Here is a 22,199-nt window from a genome sequence, read left to right on the forward strand (position 1 = left end):
ATAACCATTTGTCCCCATAACGTGTGGCCCTGGTGGTTATACTGGGAAACTGGAGTGTTTAAGGAGATTGCTTGTGAGACTTGCGGTTAGCCAGTGGGATGAGACCGAAGTCCTCCTAGTCTGGCTGGTTTGGTTTGCCTTAGACGTGGAAAAACCCCAGCCTTGGGCTGTAACTGCCCTGGTTTAGCAATTTGTCCTGAGTTGGCACTCTCAGTTAGGTTCCGCCAGAACCGCATTGTCACACCTGCCCTGCAAGGACTCGGCCCAAATGGTGACCAGGTCCGGGCCGAGGACGTCCCAAAACACGCGGTAGAACTCCACAGTCAGCCCGTTCATGCCCGGAGATTTATTGGTGGGCATGCGGCGGAGGGCTTCCGAGAACTCGGCCAGAGTGAGTGGCAGCTCCAGCCGGTCTCGGTCACCCGCACTGACCATCAGGAGTTCATCCCAGAGCATTCTGCAAGCATTAGGATCAGTCGGATCCGGGGAGAAAAGACCTGAGTAGAAGGCCCTGGTCCTCCCGCACATCTCCGCCGAATCCGTGAGGGGGGTGCCGTCCTCTGCTAGAAGGCAGGTGACATGCTTCTTGGCCCCGCTCTTCTTCTCCAGGGCATAGAAGAAGTGGGAGCCGTGATCCATCTCCCGAAGGAGGCGGATGCGGGATCGAACAAAGGCACCTCGGGTCCGATGGTCCTCGAGGGTCCGGAGCTCCTCCCGCTTCTCCCGACACGCTCCGCAGAGGAACGGATCACCGGGGCTGGCGGCCAGACGCCTCCCCATCTCTAAGACCTCCCGTTCCAACTGCCCTATCGCCGCTTCCCTCCATCGGCTGGCGCCCCGGGTGTAGTCACGGCAGAAAAGCTGGATGTGCACCTTCCCCAGGTCCCACCACCGCCACGCTGAGGGAAAGGCACGCCGCTTCCCTCGCCAGGCCAGCCAGAACTCCCAGAAGGACGCCACAAAGCCCACATCCTCCAACAAAGCTATTATTAAAGTGCCAATAGGCCGGCCCCGGCCTCTCCACGCAGAGAGAGGCTGTCACGGTGGCTAGATGGTTATCTGAAAAAGGGGCTGGGCGGACGCTGGAGGAGTGGGCCCGGGAAAGATGGCAATGTGACAAATAGATGTGGTCCAACTGGGAGTGGTGCGACCGATGGACCTCCACCCGGACAAAAGTCGAAACATCATCCGGGTGTTGGTCGTGCCAGACATCCACCAGGGAGTGATGTTCGATGATCTCCTGGAGGACATCCGCGGCGGCCAGGTGCTGCTCGGTCCCCGAGCGGTCCTGTTCCTCGAGGGTGGCGTTAAAGTCCCCGCCCAGGACCAGGCACTCGCGAGGATCCAAGGTGCCGAGGAAGGCGGACGCCTGCTGATAAAAACGCAACCTCTCCGGGCCCGATGTCGGGGCATAAACGTTGACGAGATTAACCACAAGCCCCTTCATGCAGACCCCGAGGTGCAGCAGGCGGCCCGGCACAGCCTCGGCGACCCCTAGCACCTCAGGCCATAGGTTGGGGGAGAACAGGGTCGCTATTCCAGCCGTACGAACTGTGAGGTGGCTAAAATAGACCCTGTCCCCCCACTCCAGCCGCCAGCTAGCTTCAGCAGCCAGATCCATATGGGTCTCCTGCAGGAAAAAATCACAGAGTACCCCCCCTTCCCAAAGGAAGGAGAGCACCTGGCTCCTGCGGAGACCCATCCTACAGCCCCGGGTGTTTAATGTTGTGAAGATTATCGGTGCCATAAGGAGGGCTGGGGGGGGATCCTCGCCAGCAGAGACGTCCACGGCCTCCGGCGGGCCGTGCAACAATCCGTGCCCTACCCCGTGGGCAATTAAGGAGTCTCAGAAGAGGCGGACCCATTGGTAGGCCGTGGCGGCCTGCCTCCTGGTCCTCTTACCCTCCCCCATGAGGGCCCTCACGGCCTGGAGGATCTGATGGAAATCCCCCCCCAATCGCTGGAGTGCAAGCTGTACCTTATTGTGGGAGCCACGGACCTCCTCAAGGAACTCCCGTAGCTCCTCTCTCAGCGTATGGGGGGGGGGAGGGTGTTACCGATATATGGCTTTCCCCCAGTGGGGCCCCTGTCACAGCCCCGTGGCCCACCGAGACGGGCAAGCAGGGGGCAGACCCTCGACGTGGCCTCCGATGGGCTGGCGCCACGTGGCCCGCTGCAGACCCTGGCTCAATGGGGGGGCGGCGGAGGAAAGATAGCAGCCCCTGGTGGGTTGGGACAGGAAAAAACAAAGGCCGCTCCTTGGGGGTCATCCTCTGGGATATGGAAGGAGACAGCCCCAGGGGCGGCAAAAGCATCACGCGAAGTGAAGGGGACAGGGATGGGGTCGATGTCAGGGGCAGGGCCGGAGTCAGGAATAGGGACAGGGGAAGGGGCGATAGTGGGATCGGGGGCCCCAGCAGCCAGGCCACTGGGTGTGGGGGGGTGGCACCCCGCAAATAGGCTCAGGGATTTGCGGGGAGGGAGGGGGCCCTCGGTGATGCTGGGCTCATGCTCCAGGGCAGATGGTAAGGCCACGGCATCCGTAGGTGGAGAATCAACGATGGGACCCCCACCCGGGAAGGAGGTCAGCTGCCCCGCAGCCACAAGGGAGTTCCCTGGCAACTCGGGTCCCGGCCGTGTGGCAATGGCCGTTGCCTCAAGAGGCTCGGCGGCTGCTAGCGGGATGCCTTCTGCGGCCGGGTTGGTGGAAGAGTCCAGGGGCTCCTCGGAGGCAGGAGTGGAAGCAGTGGATAAGGGGATGGAACACGGGGAAAGGGGGGCCGAGGTGAGGTCGCTCAGATCGAGGCCCGCTGGCAGAGGGTCGTCCTCCCCCTGGGTAACCGGGGTCAGACCCAGGGTTTCATAAATGGAGGGGAGATCACCTTCCACCACCCCAGGGCTCTCCCCGCCAGCACCCAAAGCGACACTCACCTTGGTGCTTGCAGGGGCTTCAGATTGTAAGGGGGCGAGAGGGGCTCCATCAGAGACTTCCATAGGAAGGGACTCCGGAGGAGGGACAGTGCTATCCTCCGGTGCTGCCACGGCATCCCCAACTGGCACCATTGAATGGGAATCGGCAGGGGGCAAAGTGGAAGGCTCAGCATTGGTGCCCCCCTTCCTGGTCTTCCGGGGGGCTACCACATCAGATGGGAGGAGCGGAGCTTGAGCCTTCCTCTTGCCCCGCTTCCCCTGTACGAAGGGTCAGCCCTCCATGGCATCATCCGGGGGCTGGCTAACGGGGGTTGGGGCAGGGAGCAAGGGCGAAGGCTCAGGGATTCGGGGAGGCAATGGTGGGGCAGCATGTAGGAGGGAGGATTCTTTGGGGCATGCCCTCTTCTATGCCCGGCGGTATCCCTACCTCACCCTCCTCCACAGGCCCCTCCAGATCGCAGGCGGCAGAGGCGGGGCCCTACCGCTCGTCTGGGTGCACTGGGGGAGATACCCCTTGGGTCTGAGCAGGAGTGTTGGTGGGCCGGAAAGGAGGAGGGGCGGCTTCGGGCACCAGGCAGCCAGGGGCGCCAGCGATGACAGGGCCGGCACCCTGCCGGGACTCGGGGGTCCCAGATGCCCCTCCGTGCCAGGCCAAGGGTCAGTCCCGCTGGACGTGTCCCATCGCCCGGCAGAGGTAGCACCAGGCCTCCCCCGTTGAATAATGTACCCGGTAGCGGGCCCCCTGGTAGGGGACCAAGAAGGACCCCTCAAGTGCCTCACTGTCATGTGCCGCCGGCGGCAGTTGTAACTGTACCTGCCGGCGGAATGAGGACATGACGGAGGGTGGGGTCTTTGCAGCCCAATGGGAGAGGGCTGACCACAGAGATCGGCCTCCCCAGGGTAGAGAGGGAGGGTAACAAGGCGGCATTTGGAAGGAAGGGAGGGACAGAAGTCAGGACCAGTCAGGCTCCCAGGTCTTCTAGCGGCTCCAGGGGGACATACACGCCCCCCACCGCCAGGCCCTTCTCCACCGCCTCCTGAGCAGCGGCCTCTGATGCTAGGAAGAAGACGACCTTTCCGTACATCTTGGAGGCCGCCACAATGGCCATGGGCCCCACCAGCCTCGCCAACACCCGCACGTAGGTCTCCACGTGGGGTGAGGAGGGTACCAGGAGGCAACGGACACGGTGCTTCCTGGTCAAGGTGGGGAAAGGGCCCTGGCCTCTATAGATGGTAGCAGAGGCAGTGGTCGGTTGAGATGATGATGCAGCGGCAGGCCGGGGTCTGCCGCCACCCCCTGGGCATATGCCCTGGGGGCCGGGGGAGGAACACCTACAGAGCTGGTGAAGGGAACAGCGGGGAGAGACGCCGCGGCCAGTGGTGGGGCTGCAGCAGTGGGGGCAGCCCCTGCCATGGAGGGCCTGGCCTTTTTGGTGGGGCCTTTACCTTTCTTTGTGCCCTGTCCCTTCCTGCCAGCTGGGGGGGCTCCCCCAGAGTCAGAGGGGGCAAGGGACGTGGCAGCAGCAGAGGTCACCTCGTTACCCGCCACTGCCGGCGCTCCAGCAGGGGCGTTAGCAGGTGGCATGGCAGCGGCAGTTGAGGTAGAGGCTGGGGGTGGGGGATGATGGTGGGGTGGGTGGAGGAGGGGCAGCAGGGTCTGCCCAAGGGGACCCACTCGCCTCGTCCCCTGTCATAATGAGGATGAGGACAGAACAAACACCGGAGGGGGCAGGGAGAGAGGAAGCAGGTTGACCACTCCTCCCCGCTAGGCTGCAGGCGGGGGAGGAGGACGCCAAAAAGGGGTGGGCTGGATGGGAGCGGGACTATCAAGGGCTAGGGGTCAGTCACCGACTCGGGTAAGCCCCCTACTGGCTGAGGTTCGCCGTCCCAGGCCAATGGGGGTGGCAAGAAGTGGCGTGGGTGAGCGATGTGCTGGCCGCGGCTTCTCGCCGCCCCCATTGGCCCGGGACGGCAAACTGCGGCCAGTGGGGGCCGCGATCGGCCGAACCTGCCGAGTCAGCAGGTAAATAAACTGGCCTGGCCAGCCAGCATGCTTACCCTGGCGAGCCGCGTGCCAACGTTGCCAACCCCTGCCTGAAAGAGTTAATATAGTAAAACCTTCATCTGGAATTGCACCCAGAAACCACATAGAAGCCATGGCCATCTATAGAATACTGGTATAATGTGCTCTAAGCATATAGTTGGCGACTATTCAGAAACTTCTACTCAGAAGTTGTGGCTACTCATTTGTTGTGTTTCAGGCAGGGACCACATTACACCAGTACTCCTTTGATTGCCTTGGTTTCCACTCAGTTCCAGGATGCAATTTCAGTTAACAATTTTAATCTACACAGTAGATCTAATCTATCAGATCTCAAAGTGCTTTACAAAGGAAGTGAATATCATTAGTCTCATTTTACAGATGGGGAAACTGAAGCACAGAGAGGTGAAGTGATGTGCTCACTAGGCCAGTGGCAAAGCCAGGAATAGACCCCACATCTCCTAAATCCTAGTTCAGTAGTCTATTCAGTAGACCACACTGCCTCTTACCTCCTTGCATGATTTCATTAGACCAGGGCACCATTTAGCCCTTTGCATGCAGTCCCTGTCCCATATGCAGGACTTGTTGCAATTTAGGTCTACATGTTTTATTGGTGTGTAGAATAGAGACCAAACTCAGGGTTCAGCCTTGTAGTCCATATCAAAGCAAAACTCCCAGTGAAATCACTGAATGTGTAACCCCTGTGAATATCCCAGGATCTGCCCTGAAGTTTCCAGGTGCTCTTGAGATTTGGGGGGAAAATCAGAGAAATTCTAGTATTAATATCAAAACTCAACAGGATCAGTAGATCAGTCAACATAAGAGCACAGCCAGCTAGAAAAGAGATTGGGTTTGAGAAGTCATTTGGGATTAGTCCAGAGCAGTCTGTATGTGTCAAAGAAATAATGATTCATGAGAAGGAAGCAGAAGAGCAGAGAGATGAAGGGAAATCTTCTCAGTACACTCCACGTTCATCATTATCTTCTGCCTCATTCAGAGAGTGAAATCCTTGTCCTGTTGGAGTCAATGAAAAAACTCCTACTGACTTAAATGGGGACAGGAATCTACCCAAGGTTTCTACAGTCATGGCTCACATATGTTCAGACTGCCCGGAATACCATCCTCTATGTTGGCGTATAACAGGCCAGCTTTGAGACCTCTTAATTCATGGGGTGTGCTGAGGCCTTTTGCCTAGTGCCTTTGCCAGTGGCTCCAAGAGGGAGCCCCATGGGGAGGTTAAAGGTGTGGGGGGGTTTACGTGAGACTTCAAAATGTTATGTATTCCATCTTTCATGCTTTGAGTTCATATACGGCAGGGGTCGGCAATGTTCAGCACACGGCTTGCCAGGGTAAGCACCCTGGTGGGCCAGGCCAGTTTATTTATCTGCTGACGCGGCAGGTTCGGCCGATCACGGCCCCCACTGGACGCAGTTCACCGTGCCGGGCCAATGGGGGTGGCGAGAAGCGGCGTGGGCGAGCGATGTGCTGGCCGCGGCTTCTCGCCGCCCCCATTGGCCCGGGACGGCGAACCGCGGCCAGTGGGGTCCGCGATCGGCCGAACCTGCCGAGTCAGCAGATAAATAAACTGGCCCGGCCCGCCAGGGTGCTTATCCTGGTGAGCCGCATGCCGAATGTTGCCGACCCCTGATATACGGAATATGAGATAGTTGCAGAGTATCTGACTCACCCACCCAGAGCGAAAAAAAATATGAGCTTAAATGATTCTTGTCTCAGACCGCAGTGCTGGTAAGTTTTTTTTTTTTGTTTTGTTTTTTAAATATTTTCAACTACTTTTCCTTTCAACTAAAGCATGTCCCTTTCTTTGAAAAGCAGATACACAAATATTGGTCATCATTTTCCTGATGTTCCTGCATTTAACAAGTAGATGTAATTTTGCCCATACTTTATCAGTTTGTTTCATCTCATACCTTGGATTCAAGGCTGGATTCAGTTGCTAACGGGGCTCACTTGTGGCTTTACCTTAAGCCCTTAGTGAGGGACAGTGAGTAGATGAGCTGCCCCAAGAGCACACTAGCACCTCTTACCTCAGAATAACAGCTTGAGAGGGAAGGTGTGAGCATCCCCCCGCCTGCAACCTGAATAAGGGCCGGGCACAATTCCCTACACTCAGGGGAAAATGCTGAGGCTAATTCCTCCCTCATCCATAAGGGGCACCCCAAAAGGGGCATAACTGGCAATGCAACCAGCACCAGAACCATTGCCAGCACTGAGTCCAGCGCTTGCAAACCTGTCTACAACTCCAATGCCAGAGGGCACCAGCGAGCCTGAACTGCCCGAAGCAGCAGATAACCCTACCCAAGAGGCTCAGCCAGAGCCTGAAATACTATGTAGCGCACCAGTGGAGAGTGGTTCAGTGTCAATGGAAACAACCCCAGCACCTGCATCGCTTCCAGAGGGACCAAGCCTAAGGCCACAGTCCAAGAAAGAACTGATGTCTCCAGCATCAAGGGATCAGTTCCAGGCCAAGCAGGAAGCAGATGACAGCTTTCAGAAAGCTTGGGCAGCAGCACGGAGCACCCCACCGCTTCTCAGTTCTTCTAACTGATCCTGGTTTGTTGTAGAACAAGGACTTTTATACAAGGAGACTCTTTCTAGTGGGCACCAGGAAGACTGGCATCCTCAAAGACAGTTGGTAGTTCCCACTAAGTATCGAGTAAAGCTCTTGAGCTTAGCCCATGATCATCCCAGTGGCCATTCTGGGGTGAACAGAACTGAAGACAGGTTGGGGAAGTCCTTCCACTGGGAGGGAATGGGCAAGGACGTTGCAAATTATGTCCGGTCTTGTGAGGTGTGCCAACGAGTGGGAAAGCCCCAAGACCAGGTCAAAGCCACTCTCCAGCCACTACCCATAATTGAGGGCCCATTTCAGCGAGTAGGTGTGCATATTCTGGGTCCTTTCCCAAAGACACCCAGAGGAAAGCAGTACATACTGACTTTCATGGATTTTTGCTATGGTTGGAAACAGTAGCTCTAAGCAACACCAGGGCTAAAAGTGTGTGCTAGGCATTAGCAGATGTTTTTGCCAGGGTAAGTTGGCCCTCCGACATCCTTACAGATTCGGGAACTAATTTCCTGGCAGGGACCATGAAAAACCTGTGGGAAGCTCATGGGGTGAATCACTTGGTTCCACCCCTTACCACCACCAAACCAATGGCCTGGTGGAGAGGTTTAATGGAACTTTGGGGGCCATGATACATAAATTCGTAAATGTACACTCCAATGATTGGGACCTAGTGTTGCAGCAGTTGTTCTTTGCCTACAGGGCTGTACCACATCCCAGTTTAGGGTTTTCACCATTTGAAAAGGTGTATGGCCGCGAGGTTAAGGGGCCATTACAGTTGGTGAAGCAGCAATGGGAGGGGTTTACGCCTTCTCCAGGAACTAACATTCTAGACTTTGTAAGCAACCTACAAAACACCCTCCAACACTCTTTAGCCCTTGCTAAAGAAAACCTAAAGGATGCTCAGGAAGAGCAAAAGGCCTGGTATAATAAACATTCCAAAGAACGGTCCTTCGAAGTAGGAGACCAAGACATGATCTTAAAGGCGCTTCAGGCCCATAAAATGGAAGCGTTGTGGGAAGGACCATTCACGGTCCAGGAGCGCCTAGGAGCTGTTAACTCTCTCATAGCATCCCCCACCTCCAACATAAAGCCTAAGATATACCATGTTCATTCTCTTAAGCCCTTTTATTCCAGAGAATTAAAGGTTTTCCAGTTTACAGCCCAGGAAACAGAGGAGGCGGAGTGGCCTGAAGGTGTCTACTATGAAGGAAAAAATGATGGTGGCGTGGAAGAGGTGAACCTCTCCGCGACCCTTGGACGTCTGCAGCAGCAGCAGATCAAGGAGTTGTGCGCTAGCTTTGCGCCAATGTTCTCAGCCACCCCAGGACGGACCGAACGGGGATACCATTCCATTGACACAGGTAATGCTCACCCAATTAGAACCCCACCCTAACGGGAGTCACCTCATGCCCAAACTGCTATAAAAAGGGAGATCCAGGACATGCTACAGATAGGTATTATCCACCCCTCTAACAGTACATGGGCATCTCCAATGGTTCTAGTTCCCAAACTAGATGGGGAAATATGCTTTTGCGTGGACTACCGTAAGCTAAATGCTGTAACTCGTCCTGACAACTATCCAATGCCACACACAGATGAGCTATTGGAGAAATTGGGACATGCCCAATTCATCTCTAACTAGACTTAACCAAGGGGTACTGGCAAGTACCACTAGATGAACCCGCCAAGGAAAGGTCAGCCTTCGTCACTCAGGCAGGGGTGTATGAATTTAATGTGCTCCCTTTCGGGCTGCGAAATGCACCTGCCACCTTCCAAAGACTTGTAGATGGTCTCCTAGTGGGATTGGGAGAATCTGCAGTTGCCTACCTCGATGATGTGGCCATTTTTTCTGATTCTGGAAAAAGTCTTCGAGCGCATCAGGCAGGCAGGACTAACTGTTAAGGCTAAAAAGTGTCAAATAGGCCAAAACAGAGTGACTTACGTGGGGCACCAAGTGGGTCAAGGAACTATAAATCCCCTACAGGCCAAAGTGGATGCTATCCAGAAGTGGCTGGTTCCAAAGTCAAAGAAACAGGTCCAATCCTTCTTAGGCTTGTCCGGATATCATAGACTGTTTGTACCACACTACAGCCAAATCGCCGCCCCGCTGACAGACCTAACCAGAAAGAAACAGCCAAATGCAGTTCAGTGGACTGATGAGTGTCAAAAGGCCTTTAACCAGCTTAAGGCGACACTCATGTCTGACCCTGTGCTAAGGTCCCCAGACTTTGACAAACCATTCCTAGTAACCACAGATGCGTCCGAGCGGGGTGTGGGAGCATTTTTAATGCAGGAAGGACCGGATCAAGAATTCCATCCTGTCGTGTTTCTCAGCAAGAAACTGTCTGAGAGGGAAAGCCACTGGTCAATCAGTGAAAAGGAATACTACACCATTGTGTACGTGCTGGAAAATCTATGCCCATACGTTTGGGGACGGCGTTTTCAACTACAAACCGACCATGCTGCGCTAATGTGGCTTCATACTGCCAACGGGAATAACAAAACTTCAGCAGTGGGATGTAGGTGGGGCCTTGGGTTGTCCTCGGTGGTAGGGTTTTGTTTCAGGTTGCCCCTTCTGATATTTGCTCCAACTGCTACTAGTTTCCCCCCCCCCTTTTCTGCCACCTCCACTCATTTGGCTCCAATCTCCCCCGCCTCGGTTACAGTTTTGGGCTTCCCATCTAGGATGTACCTTTCTATTTCCTCAGGAACACCCTCTAAAAACTGCTCCATTTGCATTAGCAAGGGCAACTCTTCTGTAGATTTAACATTTGCTCCTGATATCCAGGCTTCCCAATGTGGTAGGCATGTCGGGTAAATGACACATCTGGTTTCCACCTTAGGGCTCTGAACCACCGACGGGCATGCTCGGGTGTTAGCCCCATTCTGGGTCTGGCCTTGTTTTTAAAAAGTTCATAACTGTTCATGTGTTCCTTAGGCATTTCAGCCGCCACCTCTGCTAAGGGTCCACTGAGCTGCGGCCTCAGCTCTACCATCTACTGGTCTGTAGTGATGTTGTACCCAAGGCAGGCCCTTTCAAAATTTTCTAAGAAGGCCTCAGTATCATCGCCTGCCTTGTAGGTGGGGAATTTTCTGGGATGGGAAGTGGTACCTGGAGAGGGGTTGTTAGGGTTAGCTGGTATATCCTGCCTAGCCCTTACCGATTCCAGTTCATGCTTTCTCTCTCCATCTCTTTTTGTTTTTCCTCCATAGCTCTTTTGTGGGCCTCTCTTTGGCTTTCTCTTCTCTTTCAGTAGCTGCTTTCTCAAGTTTTTATTTTGAGCAGTCTCTTATGATTTTTTTCCACTTTCTTCTGCTGCCAGTCTGGCCAGCTCTAGTTTAGTAGCGGTGTCACTGGTACTCATTTTCCTGAGTTGTTGGGCTGGGTCACTCCTCCTCTGCAGATCACTGAAACTGGGATGCACTCAGCTCAGGGCTGCTAGGTAACAGAGACTTTCTACCTCTCGGGGATAGCTAGTTAGAAAGAAAAAAAACGATTCAGCTTGTAAATTCCTTTTGCCAGCTGTTTGCTCACTGCTTGAACCCTTCTCTTAAAAAAGACCCTTGTTTAAAAAAAAAAAAAAAAAAACTTAACGCCTCTGCATTCAGGCAAGGAGAGATAAGATATGCATCTACCTTCAGCTCTGCTTTCCAAGCAGCTAGAATGGAGAAAAAAAATCTTACTGGCTTTTGGTTTAAAATGATCCCACTGCGCTGCCACCACATCAAGGCTCCTTCCCCACTCTGAACTTTAGGGTACAGATGTGGGGGGCTGCATGAAAACTTCTAAGCTTAACTACCAGGTTAGATCTGGTCCGCTGCCACCACTCCCAAGGTGCTAATTCCCTTCCCTGGGTAGCCTTGAGAGACTCTTCACCAATTCCCTGGTGAATACAGATCCAACCTCCTTGGATCTTAAAACAAAGAAAATCAATCAGGTTCTTAAAAAGAAGGCTTTTAATTAAAGAAAAAGGTAAAAATCATCTCTGTAAAATCAGGATGGAAAATAATTTTACAGGGTAATCAAACTTAAAGAGCCCAGAGGACCCCCTCTAGCCTTAGGTTCAAAGTTACAGCAAACAGAGGTAAACACCCTAGTAAAAGGTACATTTATAAGGTAAGAAAACAAAGATAAAACTAACACGCCTTGTCTGGCTGTTTATTTACAAGTTTGAAATATGAGAGACTTGTTCAGAAAGACTTGGAGAGCATGGATTGATGTCTGGTCCCTCTCAGTCCCAAGAGCGAACAACCACCGAAACAAAGAGTACAAACAAAAGCCTCCCCCCCCCCAAGATTTGAAAGTATCTTGTCCCCTTATTGGTCCTTTGGGTCAGGTGTCAGCCAGGTTACCTGAGCTTCTTAACCCTTTACAGGTAAAAGGATTTTGGAGTCTCTGGCCAGGAGGGATTTTATAGTATTGTACACAGGAGGGCTGTTATCCTTCCCTTTATAGTTATGACACCCTCTGCAACCTGAATAAGGGCCGGGCACAATTCCCTACATGTGGGGGAAAATGCTGAGGCTAATTCCTCCCTCATCCATAAGGGGCATCCCAAAAGGGGCATACAGGCAAGGCTAGGGCTCTTCATTCCCCTGTAAGTCAGCAAAAATGAACTGGACCCACAGTGTGTAAGGGGGAAGCCACATCCTCTGAAGTATTCTATCAGTGATTGCACTCTGTCTCCAGGAGGCACAATCCCTGCAGTACTCCCACTGGTGTGGTGTAGCTCTCAATTGCCCAGATCTGATCTTCACTGCAAAGTTAACTTGAGTTCTAACTCTGGGGCTGCCTCTAAGCCCCGTGCCATCCACACACGCAAACCTCTCATTTGAGTGTGGAGATGCTTTTAACCTGAGCTGGCTGGCCCAAAAGGGGTTACAGGCTAAAATTCGAGTGACTGACATAGCCACTTTGCAGTGGGGATGCAGGCTAGTGCCATTCAAGTGCAACTAGTCCTCCAGTGCCTTCCCATCATTCTTGATCTCAGTGATCATAGAACATCAGGGTTGGAAGGGACCTCAGGAGGTCATCTAGTCCAACCCCCTGCTCAAAGCAGGACCAATCCTGGGTTTAGCAGGTTAATGCTCAAACCACTGAGCTATCCCTCCCCCCTCCAGTTCTTCCTGGACTGTATTTTCTTTCCATCTATCTATTTCCTGCTTCTGGACTGGAAGTCACCTATCAATTCATATAGCTCTGTATAGTGTTTACCAGTTATCAGAAGCACATTTTCTGGCTGCCTGTGCAGGGCCTATAAACAGCACAATCTTTAACCCATTCCTGCCTGAAGTACTCCCCTTTATCCTCAAATATGTTGTGCAGCGTGCCACATGGCCCAGTAAAATACATTGCATTATATGCACTTTGTAAGCAGCATCATCTTGCCTTCAGTCAGGCAATGGGTTCCACCACCACCCCTGCCCCTGCTCAGTGTGTAATTAAACATTCTACTACCAGGTGCTCTCTCACCAGGGTAGATATTTATGCAGGGATGTTTGGACTGACACTGTTGGTACCCATATTACGGACAGGACCAGGGCTTAAATTCAGCTGGAGTTATATAGAATGGAGCTCCAGCAAATATCTTCAAACCTGCAGGGTGCACCCTGGTGCACCCTACAGGGCTGAAGCCCTGAGCTCTGGCATGTCCTGTGGGGCTGAAGCCCCGAGCCCGGAATATGGAATGTACTGGGGGCTCTGGGAAATAGTATGAGAATTAAAGCCCTTTGCAGGACTAAAATCCAAAGACTACCCATATTTAAATATAGTCACTCCAGAATAAACTGCCATGTGCCTTGCTGGTGCAGCCTATGTAGATGTCCATGAACCTCCCTCTAGTCACACATTCCAAGAGCAAAAGGAACCATTATGATAATTTAGTCTCACCTTCTGTATAACACAGGCCATAGAACTTGCCCAAAATAGAGTAGATATTTTTTTAAAATCAATCTTGATTTAAAAATTGTCAGGGATGGAGAAAGGGTACAGCTGTCTAGAAAAGTTGAGAGCCACTGTTCTAGGATACCAATTGATCTGGGTAAATGACTGGTCTCTTGGGACTGGAAGCAACTTAAGTATTATTGGAAATCAACATTAATCCATTGAGCTTCTCAGCAAGCTAGTTTAAAATTCATAGATGCAGGTATGACACTGCACCCCATAGTCTTCATAATTGTATGATATAACAATTACGATGCAAAGATATGTCTTTTGAGGTGTCATTGGAAAAGTATGATTTGCTACATACATGCACACAAATAGGATAATTGTATCCCTTTTGTATCTGAAGTTATGAATATTGACTATTTATCTGTATTTCAGATGCAGTTACACCTGGATAGCACCCACTAGGCAAAAGGCTTCCAGTCTAGACAGCTGGTTGTGAAGGGCCTATTCAGAGTAATGGACCATTAGGGAAAACAATAGGCCTTAGGAGACACTTCTCCCCAACCTGGTGATCCTTCCTGAGAATGCTCCAGACAGCCTATGAGTCATGGCTGCTATGACTCAGCAGGGCATGTGACCAGATCACATGACACTGAACTCCATTTTAGTACTTTTATTTTTCCCACAAACTGGACTGGGAACTGAGTGTTATCATATGGAGAAGCTATATAAGGTGGGATTGGACATCATCAAGGGGCCTGACTCCGCACACGAGAACTGAAAACACCTGAAGAACAAACACTGAACTGGTGGAAATGCTGGTCCCAGGCTAAAGGGATTTCTAGCCTTTGTGTGGAAACTTGGTGGACTGCTTGTATCATTGGAGAGAGAGATTACTAATTCAAGTCTCATCTAGTATTTTAGGCTTAGTTTGTGGTTTTGTTTACTAGGTAATTTGCTTCGCTCTGTTTGCTATCACTTAAAATCTATCTTTCTGTAGTTAATCCGATTGTTATATGCTTTATCCTAACTAGTGCATTTTGAGTGAAGTGTCTAGGGAAAAATCTCAGCTCTGTGAGCAAAAGCTGTTGCATATCCTTTCCACATTGAGGGGAAGGCAAATTTTATTAACATGCTTACATTGTACAGATCCCGGTGTAGTGCAAAATAGTATAATTTGGGGTTTATATTCCAGCAAGGGTATAAGGTGGAGGAGCAGGGAAATTGGCTGTTGCCTCCTGCCTGTCTTTGAGTGGTTCAGGTAAAGCACTCAGGTAGCTCAGTTTGGGTGTGTGGCATCACCTGCTGTCACGCTGAATGATAGCAGGGCCTGGGGAGACTGTATCTCCAACAAAGCAGTGTGCGCAGGACCAGCCCAGATGACTGATTAGAGGGACACAGAAGTTCCCACAGCTCCCAGACTGCACCCCAGGAGTGACAACCCATCACAGCAGACAATCTTATCCTGCTGATTTTAAAATACCTAACCTACTGTTTAACATAGTCCTGAGATACTAGTGGAATAGACCAGAGTGGATACTAGTGGAATGGAAAGAATCCTATGATATTACTACACCATCTGTTTTTCCACAAATATAGAAATATTAAACACTTTTGCTTTTTCTCCATTGAGAATTCTACCATGTCCATCTAGTAATGGACTAATACTATTGCTAGGATTCTTTTTGTTCCCAATATATTGTCCTTCATTCCACTGGGCACAGATTTCTCTCTGTCCTTTGCTTCTGTTATCAATTTTCTACAAATTCCTAGCTTCAGATTTTTATTACTATCAACTTCATTTTTTTCCATTTGTTATATTATATATAAAGCTGCAGTCCATTCCTCTCTAAATCAGTTTTTTTTTTAAAAAAACATTCTTCCTCAATTGTGGATTGTTAGCATCTAGTCAATTATCATTCACATTTTTCTGATTAAATTCTTCTTCCCACATGATTTGTCTCATGATTGTTTTCAGCTTTATGAAATGGTCCCTTTTAAAGCACCACATATGTATGTCATTGGTCTGGACTTTATTCCTTTTGCACATTATAAATTGATCAAGTCATGATCACTTGTAAATAAGTTTACTAATGCCTGCATAAAGAGTAGTATCCTTTCTAGTTTATATATTCATATGCACCTTGATGGGGATATTTCACAAACTCTTTAATTGGATCAATTCATAAGTTCTTTACCTTTTATGTTTAAAAAATCCCAACTCATCAAATTATGAAAAATGCATGTATATTCCCATGAGTCCATTTCTTTAATCTCATCATTACATCCTTTTAATCCCAACTCCAGAATGCCTTCAAGATATGCAAAAATACAACAAGCAGATGGATATTCCAGATAAAGAGTGCCTTGACTCCCACATAGCTCCAACAACCAGCTCCACTTAGTGTCATTAAAGCAGACAGAACCACATTTCACTTGCTTGATTAGTTGTGATTTAAAAAACAAACAAAAACAAAAAAAAACCTACACCCAACCTATATTTTTAATTATTTGCCTAGCTCTAAACTGTGTGTAGGTAAGAGAAATACCTTCCATAGGAAAATGACTAAAAGGGATGGGGCCAGGTGCTCAGCTGGTGTAAATCTAGGGTGATTTACTCCAGTTTAGGATCTAGTCTAAAGTTTTTTTTTTTTTTTTTTTTTTACAGTGTGTATATCATATTCTACCTTGAGTCACACCCTGTGCAAGCCAGTCAAATCAATTTGTATCAGTATAACTGAAGGCAAAAATTTGACCCCATTTGGTTTGTTTAAATTGTTTCAGACCTCAGTTACCATCATTCTACACTATTTATAGATATATAGATTTGTGCAAGATACAATTAAAATGCTACTAGACCAGAACCAACTTTTCACTCACATAAATGAGTACATAGTGTGAAAGGCAACCAGGAATCTGGCCCTTCACATCTACTAATGAGTTACGTGTTCTTTATATTTGTTTTCACTATTACTACTTGGTTATCATACAAAATAAAACAAAAGACAACTAACCAAAGAAATCAATATGTTTCAATTACTGTTTTGATAAAAAATAGTAATCTCTAAATTGTTTTTGAAAAACAAACAATTTTAAATTAAACTTTGATCTATGGAAACAACTTTTTTTGTAATTAAAAAAAATTCCACAAACTGTAACAGATGGTGGTGGGGTGATGACTCACCAGCACAGCACCTCCTGCTAGTCATCCTGGGAATTAGCTCTCTTCCAGCTTTGGAGTGCCCTCTGCCAGCTGGTGCCTCACCTGCCGCTGGCCCCCTGTCCCTCCCAGGCCCCGGTGCCCTTTGCCCAGGGGTTCTGCCCACCACAGTACCACCTCACTCTGGGTCTCCCCTCCCAGGGGAACCCCCAACCCACCTTGCCTCAGTGGCTACTGCCAGTCATCATCTAGCCCCTACTCCCTGGGGCCACTGCAGTCTGTAAACCACTCATCATTGGCAAGGGGGTTAGGACCTGCTGCCTCTGCCTATCTCTGGGCTGCCCCTCTACAGCCCCAGTACCTATTTGGCCCTTTCAGCAAGGCTTGCAGGCTGGGGGTTTTCCTGACTGGAGCTCCCCAGCTCCCTCTACCCTCCCCAGCACTGCTCTACCTCAGGTACTCTTCTCAACTCCAAGGCAACCAGGTCCTTCTCTTTCAAGAAGCTAGAGAGAGTGTATCAGCTCCTGGCTCACTGGCCTTTTATAGGGCCAGCTGTGGCCTGATTAAGCTGGCCAGAGCTGTGGTCAGCTACCCCCATCTGTTCTTAATCCCTTTCCCTGCTGCAGCCCTCTCCAGGGCTGCTTTTTACCCCTTTTCTGCGGAAGTGGGGCAGCCGTCCCACTACACAGATAATCAGAAAAATCTATTTCCAATGTATTTAACTCACAAATACTGTTCAACACTCTATGCTCTGTTATGTGTAAGAGATTTGACTGTTGGCATTAGGCTATTTACATTGTAGACTCTGAGGCAGAGTTCTTTCATTTTGTATATATACATACAGTGTCCTGCACAACGGGGCCCTGATCCTTGACTGAGGAGTCTATGTGCTATTGCTGTACAATAACTGAATAACAGTCTTGAGCTGTAATGTTGTGTTTGTTTTAGATGCACACTAAAAATTAGCCTTTTTTAGGATTAGTGAATTGTCTCAGAAATGCAACCCTAGAATGTGTCTGCTCCTTTCAGTTGTGCCAATATCTACCTGAAATTAAACTACAGGTTTAACTACATTGAAACTAATGCACAAAGTATTGACAATCCCAAATCATGAAACAGTCCCCCACGTATCATTAGATTTGTTTGAAAAAAAAATCAAAATCTCTTGATTTTTAAGCCAATCAATTTTGCTTTCTGAGCCTTTAGGAACTCACATTTCCAAGTTTTTCTCTGCAACAACAAAGGCTAGAAACTTCCTCTAAAAAAGAGGTACAGTAGATATTCTTTCATAATCATCTGACTTCAAGAGCTGGGCCTCTAAGTAAACCACCAACTATTGAGATCAGTGATAAAGTCATATAATTTGACAACATTGTGGATATTAATCATGTAGTATAGGTATTCTGCATACCTATTTAATTATTATTATTAAATATGGTCTAGAACAGGGATTTTCAAACTGGGATCCACAGCACACCTCTGTGATCCTGAGGTTTAACATTTTGTTTTTATGAAAGAGATATTTCCTTGCTTTTTCTGGAATCCGTCCCTCTATGGCAGGGGTACCCAAACTTGGTTCGCGGCTTGTTCAGGGTAAGCCCCAAGCGTGCTGCGAGATGCTTTGTTTATGTGAGCGTCCACAGGTACGGCTGCTCGCAGCTCCCAGTGGCTGTGGCTTGCCGTTCCCAACCAATGGGAGTTGCGGGAAGCGGCCTGGGGTGGGCCACTGCTTCCCGCAGTTCCCATTGGCCAGGAATGGCGAACCGCGGCCACTGGGAGCTGCGAGTGACTATACCTGCGGATGCTCAGGTAAACAAAGCATCTCGTGGCCCACCAGGGGTTTACCCTGAACAAGCCGCAAACCAAGTTTGGGAACCCCTGCTCTATGGGTACTGTGAGATCATCTCTGCCAGGTGGATTTTCATCCATAACTATTTTTATTTACCTAGCAGAGACCATTGTGGGGAACAGATTATCCCACATCTGCCTACTGCAGGATTCTTACACTTTCCTCTGAAGCATATGGTACTAGCCACTATTGGAGACAGGATACTAGAATAGACAGACCTCAGGTCTGATCCAGTCTGGCTACTTTTATGTTCGTAGGTCTCAGAGAAAATTCTCAGTGACTTTAAAAAAAAAAAAAAAAGAAAAGAATGTACTAGACTGAAGCAAATGAAAGATTTATATATTTTCTGTTCCCAAAGGATGCCATCTGTGCCCTCCTCCCCTATTTATCTCCCCAAAGAATTTAGTCTTTCAGCTGCAAGTTGGTCAATATTTACCACCCAGGCCACTTGCAAAACAAACCGTGAACAGACAACTAGCTGGCAGCTCAAATGTTCTTATATCAGCATCGAGATTGAAAGGCAAGGGGTAGAGGCAAAACTAAGCTTAAAATTAATGAATAGTTTGCAAAATTATATTAATGGATCTCTGGGCTCAAGAAATGAGAGCAATGCACCAACAACATATAAATTTGCTGGTAAATAATAGGATAGTCTCTACATATGTATCTATAATGTAATTTTGCAAGAGCTGATCATCAGGTACCCCGATATAAAACCTTGATTGTGGTATTTGAATTTGTGGTGGGGAGAAGTGAAAATAATCAAATGGCTGCTGGCTATGTTTATTGGGGACAGATATCTACAGAAGTGTTTTTAGAATTTCTTTTTTTAAACTTTCAACTAGCAAAGTTTTATTCCAATCTCCTGCAACACTGTATGTGCAGCAATTAAGTGGAAGTGGAGATTGGCAGGTCTAACTGGCAGAAAGATTATTTGTTTCGAAGATGCATTCACAAAATCAATATGAATCCATTTGGGAAAGTGGAGTAATTTAGAGAAATATCCACTAGCCTCATTTCAGTTCTGTCATTTACTAAAAACAGTGTGAAACCAAAATTGAAAAGGTAATGCACAGTTAAACATCTGCATTTAATAGCCTGTCACAAAAACGTGATTGTGCAGTTATTATCAAACAAATGTTTTCCTTAGGCTCAATAATTTCCTTCCTTTATACCAAACTGACTTTCAAGCAGTTTAAGCAAAAGTAGCTTAAGTAGAATCCTGCCATAAACCCTTTGATGTGTTAAAGGGTATTCTTTAACTTAGATTACATGCCTCCAACTCCAGCATTTTGTTAGAGGATTTCTGAGCACATCATGGGGTTTTTCAGTACAGCCATTAAGACAGATTGGCTGTAGCCTTTTAATACTGCAACAAGCCTTTCTAGAGCCACACCTGAGACTCTCAGAGATACAGACTAGCATCAAGGGCTCTCTATGGCTTCAGTGGAGATTCATAGGGGCAAACGTGCCTTTTCACTAGGTATATTGCTTGTGAATGGGCTGAGACCCAGACTCACAAAAGTGTGTAGGAATATAACTCCCGTTGAAATAAATAACTTTGAGGAGGTAGCCTGAGTCCTCACCCCATCCTCAGAAGTGCACACAAACTAGGAATTCAATCTCCGAACTCACCACATCCTGGGGGCTGGTACTTCCTGAGTTTGGTTATCTCTAAGGCTCTGTCTCTGCTCCCTGCTTCTACCTGGCCCACAGAAACACACTCATCTCATGATAGGAGTTAATAGGTCCCACTTGCTAGCCTAACTCAGCAGTAATTACCCAGAATCATTATGTAGGTTTAGTAGCTTAGGGTGATTTTAGAAGAACACTGCATTCCTCTATGGGGTTTTCAGAGTCAACAACCCTCTCACACAAGTGTTCATTTGCGGTAGCTAAGGAGTTTATATCCTAGAATATTTTGAGCTATATGTGTGATTGTGCCATTGAGGCACAGGCCTGATTTGAAGCTGTATCACCAGGGGAACCTCTGCATGGCATTGTACCTCAAGGATTCCTAGTGCTTCCAGGAGTGCTCCAACACACTTGGAGTGCTGCATGCATTCCTTTTCACATTTGATTATTCCTCTTGGCCAGCTTTGCTGGCTGGAGCAGAGTGAAGGAAGGGGGCAGAGGTGTTGCTGTAATAGTTCCCTACTCCAGTGGTTTTCAACCTGTGGTCCGTAGACCCCTGGGGGGAGATGGGCGGGGGTCCACAGACTATGTCTAAGATTTCCAAAGGGGTCTGCAGCTCCATTTGAAATTTGTTAGGGGTCTGCAAATAAAAAAAAAAAAGGTTGAAAACACTGCCCTACTCTCTTTGGAGTGAATAACACCCTATAGGGCACTACCAGGGAGAAGTAGGAGCTAGTCCAAAAAAGAGAAAGGGGGCAAGGTGGGGGAAAATACTTTTATATTATTTTTTCAGTTTTTGTCCTCCAAGTTTACAAATTTGAAGTTCAGAAATTTCAGCCAGCTCAGGTGTGCAGCTCCTGTGCTCAAGACAGCATGGAAACTGCAGTTGTTCTTGGTCTCCCTGAAGGAATGCAAAGTGGGAAGAAAAGCATCTTGCAACATCCACTTTGCACACCCAAGCCAGGTACAGGGACTATCTTGTTCTCAGAGATTAATTTACTCATTTTATTAGAGAGAAGTAGAATTAAAATTTTAGCTTATTTTCTTTTACTGCTCGTACATGTGTCAGTTACACAACAAAGTAGTGGCAACAAATTGTGCGTTTTATTTACATATAAATATGAAAACCTAGAGTAATTATTTGCTTGTAATCAGTTTATCCCACTTCATTCATATCTCCTAGATTTGTTCAATTGATCATCTCATACAGGCAGTAAACCATTTTATTTCTCTTAATTCTTTTATTCTTGTCACTAAAAAGTTAAATGACATGAAATGCCACCCAGTTTGCTCATTCTCCAGAAATCTTGATAGCCGTGTTCCATTCCTGATTCCAAAACCCTCCTACCCCATGTCACAAAAGCAAATCTATCATGCAGACATCTTCCAAAGCAATCAATTTAGTAGCTCTTTTCTGAAACTGCTCTAGAAGTTATACTTCCCCAGGGTGGTAAAATGCCCAAAATTGGACACATTATACCAGATGGGACTTCTCAGTGACCCCGTGCAGTGCTATACGTTTTTTTGACTTGTATTTATAGTACAACTCTGGATGCTGCTTAGGATCTTATTGACCTTCTTCTCCTCCGATGAACACTGTATTCCTATTACTGTTAACTTGTCCCTTTAGTTTAGTGGTTGTAAACCTTTACTGCAGCCTGCACCCCTTTGGTTCTCAAAATATGTTCTCGCACCCCTTATCAAAAATCGTTGAAGTAGGTCAGTTCTTTAAACCAAGATATATTTTTTGTTTGTGTGTTATAGTAATCATTAAAAAATGTATAATGTTAATAAATACATAGGATTGATGAAACAAAGTAGTTGTACTTACGTGCCTGTGCTTAATTTGTGTTTTTGATGATTTACCTTCTAAAAAACTCTGGCATGTCTTGCACCCCTACGAGGTGCATGCACCCCAGGTTAAGAACCACTGCTTTAGTCCCTTTCGTTGACAATACACCGCTACCTCGATATAACGTGACCCGATATAACACGAATTCGAATATACACGGTAAAGCAGTGCTCGGGGTGGGATGGGGGGGGGGGGGAGCTGCGCACTCCCGTGGATCAAAGCAAGTTCAATATAACACGGTTTCACCTATAACACGG

Source organism: Trachemys scripta, chromosome 1, assembly GCF_013100865.1.
Source record: "Trachemys scripta elegans isolate TJP31775 chromosome 1, CAS_Tse_1.0, whole genome shotgun sequence".
NCBI lineage: Eukaryota > Metazoa > Chordata > Testudines > Emydidae > Trachemys > Trachemys scripta.